We start from the raw sequence: 5,134 nt of genomic DNA, 5'->3' as shown, positions 1-5,134 counted from the left end.
GTGGCTTTGAATGGCCTTCCTCCTCTTGGGAACTATTTCTGTGCCTACAGCCAGCCTCAGGCCCTGGATCCAGTTGCTCTGCCCCCCACACAGATGGACAGACTCCAAACAGTTTTCCTGCTGACCCTCCCCCCCCCCCCCCAGTTTCTGCCATCTCCTGCTGTAACCTCCAGGCAGGAAAAGTAACCTGTGGTTACTGGAAAAGTAACCACACCTTTTATTGTGATTTCTATAGGCTTGTGGCCTCCGTGAAGCTTCTCTCCCTGCCCTGGGGCCATGTGCACCCCAAGATTAAGATCCTCCACCTTAATTGACTCACTGTGGCTTCTGGGCCTCTTGTCTGTGCTTGGCTGGTGCTCCTGCGCCCCATGATTTCTTAGCTGGTTCCCAACAGTAGCAGAGTAATAATCCATCGCCCCGCAGTTAACAAAGTGCCGCAGAACAAAGTGACATGTTCTCCCTCAAACGGTCACGGAAGGCTAATTCCACACCTCCTCATCCCCCTCTGTGCAGGTCTTCCTCAAAGGACCTGCTTTCCTGACTCTCTCCTCAAATCAAAGGGCCCTCCCAGGAGCTGGGCCTGCAGAGCGCCCACCTCCCCTCTCTGTTCAGCTCTCCCCATCCCGAGCCTCGTCCCTCGTCCCTCATCCCGAGGCCCACTCCTGTGTGTTCCCAGGCCTCTGTCCTGAGAGCCACCTGTCCCCGGGCTTCACTGACAAGTGCCGCTGGCCTGCAAAGCTCCTATGGGCTCTGCCACCGGGGCAGGGGGACGAATTAAGAGACCAGAGTTGAAAGAGAGCAGTCCGCTTCAGAAGCAGACTCTAAACAGACTTGAACTGCAGAAAGTTTCAAAGGCTCGCGCTGAAGTCCTCATAGAGCTCCCGCCGCCTCTTCTGTGAGCCGGCGGTCCCAGGCCCTTTCAGATCTCAGAGCCGCCTCCTCGCCTGGCCACCAGCTCCAGTCCTGCCAAGAAACCAAAGGGCCTTTTGTGTTAAAGCTTTTCAGTGGAAAGAGACTGGTGGGGGACTTTGGACCCTCCCAGTCTGAAACGTGAATGTCTCATAACCCTGCTAAGTTGGAAATTCTCTACCCTTTCCTGCCAGGAAATGATGACCGTCTTGAACTGGAGGGGGACTCGGTCATATGTCTGCACAGGCTCAACCAGCTGGAGAGGAGACAGGCTCAGGAAAGTCTTCTTGTCAGCCCAGAGCTCTCGGGGGGGGGGGGGGGGCAGTGGCCCTGTTGGACATGCTCACCGTGGTCCAGAATCCTCACCTCATCCCTGTGTCGCTCCCCTCACAGCCTCCTTGGATGGTGCCTTCGCAGGACTGTTCCTCAATGTTCCTCACACCATTCCTGTGTTTTGGGAAACTTCGCAGTGCTGACAAGTCTAGGACTATCAAAAACTGAACACAAATAGATGGTCACACAGAGCTTTTTAATTTTTTGGTTTTTTTTTTTTTTTGTATTTTTTTGAAGATTTTATTTATTTATTTGTCAGAGAGAATAAAAGAGTGCACAAGCAGGGGGAGCAGCAGACAGAGGGAGAAGCAGGCCTCCTGCTGAGCAGGGAGCCCTCTGTGGGGCTCAGTCATGGAACCTGGGATCATGACCTGAGCCAGAGGCAGTCACTTAACTGACTGAGCCACCCAGGCATCCTGACATAGAGCTTTTTTTTTTTTTTTTTTTTCAAGATTTTATTTATTTATTTGACAGAGAGAAATTACAAGTAAGCAGAGAGGCAGGCAGAGAGAGGAGGAAGCAGGCTCCCTGCTGAGCAGAGAGCCCGATGCGGGACTCGATCCCAGGACCCTGAGATCATGACCTGAGCCGAAGGCAGCGGCTTAACCCACTGAGCCACCCAGGCGCCCCCGACATAGAGCTTTTTAAAAATGTATCTACATCTTCGTCTGCTCCAGGGGTGCTGACATGATCCACTTTTATTGTTCCCCAGCTCTGGAGACCAGAAGTCTAAAATCTTGGTGTCTGTGGGGTGGGATTCTCCTGAGCCTCCGGGGTTTGGGGGGAGGGTGCCTTTCTGCTTCTTACGGCCCTTTGTCCAGACGTGCACCTTGGGGTACATTTAAAAAGAAAAGGCCACCAGTCTCACTGGATTACGGCCACCAAAATGGCATTATTTTCCCTTAATTACCTCTTTTAAAAGTCTTATTTCAAATACAGTCACATTCTGAGGCACTGGAGGTCAGGACTTCAAAACACTCCCGCAAGGGCTCCCCACTGGGCTCTTGTTTCAACAAAATAGTTAACGTTTTTCTCTTTTAAGAACATATACATTTCTATGGGCTCAATTGTGCACCCCCAACACACACGCACAAATTCCTATATTGAGGTCTTAGTCCCCAGGGACAGGACCCTGGCTGCGCTGAGACACCTGAGGGCGGGACTTCCTCTGTTGCACTCTGGTGGAGCCATGCTGTGCGGCAGGTAGCTGTGCAGCCAGAAAGTGCTCAGACGCTTCCATCAAGCAAGGAACAAGTGCAAGCTTCGAACAAACGTCCTAATGAGCCTTGGGCAGGTGACTCAGTGTTGCTGACACACAGTTGTCCCTTCCGGACAACAGGGCTAACCTGTCCTGAACACTTCATGGGGAAGCAGGGGAGAGCAAATAAGATAAAGCAAATGCGGGGCAGTCTCCTGTGAACTGTGAACCGTAATTACGCCAAATAAGGGAAAGTTATTAAAACTCGTGTTTCTTTTTCGAGCAAATGAACATGCTCCCCACCAAAAGAGGACTTCTCCAAAAGCATGACTATCGCTGGTGGCATTTCTTAAGAGCCGGTGTCTCATGGGTCCATATGTCACAAACTGTACTTGTCCCAGGACCTGAATGAGCTCTGGGGGGTGGGTGTTGGCTTTGTTCCAGTGAATGGTATGTGTCAAAGGTTCATCCCTGCTGGATTGGGGAACTGCTTCTGCAGAGGGGGAGGTGTGGCCTGAGCCAAGTCCCAGCAATGTGGCGGACATGACCAGGCACTGGCATTCTTGGGGAGGGGAGGCAGGGCAGAAGTCTATGATGGGTATGGGCAGATCTGCAGAAGCAGCATGGGGTGGTGGGTACTGGCCATCCCCTAGAGCTGGGTTTGAATCCAACTGCACGTCTTTGGACAAGGTTCTTACCCTCACTGTGCCTCAGTGTCCTCATCTGTAAAATGGAAACCATATGGCACCCACTGCATAAGGTTGTGGTGAGGTTTAAGTGGGTCATATATGAAGAGGTCTTAGAGTGGTGGCTGGACCATGGTGAGTGGCCAGGGAGCTGTCACAGTTCACCCTGTTCCTTCATTAAGCATCGACTAAGCAGCTGGTATGTGCCCGGCACTATGTTAGGCACACAGCCTCGCCCTCCAGAAGCACACAGTATGCATAGATGTGAAACTGCTTAAACAATTTATCAACAGTCTCTCCGAGATAACACCTTATGGAAACCAGGAAGAGCACGTGACCTGGCCTGAATGGAAGTGGAGGGCCGATCAACATGGGATGGCAAGTCAAGGAAAGCATCACCTGGTCCAGTCTTAAGGAGTAGGAATATCCTCGGAGAGGGCTGAAGGTAGGAGGACACCACATGCAGAGAGACATGGGGCAGTGCGGTCCCCTTGGCAACCAACCAGCAAGCAGCTCTGGGTCGGATGAGCTTATGCCTAAGTAGAGATGACAAAGGACACTTCTGAGGGCCAGGAGGCTCAGGTGCCCTGCCAATGCCTTGGACTTGATCCCATGTGGGTCTGAGCAGGGAGTCGCATACTTAGATTTGTGGTTTAAACCTGAGCCCAGCAAGAGGTGGAAGTGGAGGGGAGAACTCTAGAGGGAAGAATGGAAAGCGAGCCAGGAGCAGACAGGACCGGGGGCCATAGAGATGGCGTTATGGAGAGAGCAAGGACACCAAGAATACTTACAAAAGACATGCATGGCATGAGGTGACCGGGTGACTATATGAAGAGGGGGACAGAGAGCTGGGTCCATGAGGGGGCCTCAGAAAGAGAAAGAGAAGTGGGTTAGAGGAGGACAAATGGGCCATGCTGGTAGGGGGTCCAGTTCTTAGTCCCGAATTGGAGCATGGAGGCAGCAGCCCAGGGAGAGGGATCAGAAGATCAGAGCAGAGGCCAAGCCCAGGGTCAGGGTTGGCGCAAGCGTCCAGGAATGAAGGGACGGTGAAGGGACCTCTGGGAAGCCAGGGAAGACAGGATGTGGCAAGGCTTGACCACGGGGGGGCAGTAGAGTGTCCATGGGCTGTGGGCGGTGACCCAGGCCCTGTGGGAAGAGCAGAAGGGGTGGCTAGGAAGCAGACTAGCACATATGGACCATGGTCTGGGAGACGTGAGTGAAATGGGGAAGACAAAGGAGTATGCATGTAGAATCGGGGGAGGACTAATTTTTAAATGGGAGAAGTATGAACTCGGACCAGCAGGGGTAGATGTGGAGGACGGGAGCAAAAGGGGCTGCCTGAAAGGCCCAACCCTAGGGAGGTCAGAGGTCATGAATGCCAGCCTGGGATCCTTTGGGGGTAAGTGACAGAAAACCTGATCTACCCTGACCTAAGAAATGGAGAATCTGTTGGCTCACGTAACTAAAACATTCCAGGGTAGTCTGAATTCTGGCACGGCCTGATCTAGGGGCTCAAGCCGGGTCACAGGATCTGGCTTCTCTCCCTCTGTCTCCTGTCTCAGATTCCTCTGTCGACCCCATTCTCAAACAGATGCACCTTTTTTTATTCTTCTTTTTAAAAACAGATATAATTCACTTATAAAATTCACCCTTTTAAAATTTTACAGTTATTTTAACTATATTGACCATGTTGGGCAACACTCACCTCTGTCTGATTCCAGAACATTTCCATCATCCCCTCACCAAAAACCTGCTCTCATTAGCAATCACTCCCCCATTTTCCCCTACTCCTGGCCCCTGGCGAGCATCTATGTGTGGCTTTGGGAGGAGTGTTTTCATATAATAGGCAAATAACTTGCAAAACTATTTGTGAAAATACCTCGTAGAGTCTCAAAAATCATATCCAGGTTGGTTTATCTAGTTGGTAATAGATAAAAACCTTTTCTTGTGCTCAGAAATTATTCTTCAGTCCCTAAATTCCATCTTTTTAAAACGCACTGGCACTACT

This window comes from Mustela lutreola, chromosome 2 (genome assembly GCF_030435805.1).
Source record: "Mustela lutreola isolate mMusLut2 chromosome 2, mMusLut2.pri, whole genome shotgun sequence".
In the NCBI taxonomy this organism is placed as follows: domain Eukaryota; kingdom Metazoa; phylum Chordata; class Mammalia; order Carnivora; family Mustelidae; genus Mustela; species Mustela lutreola.
The sequence above is the reverse complement of the archived record's forward strand: the minus strand, read 5'-3'. Positions refer to the sequence as shown.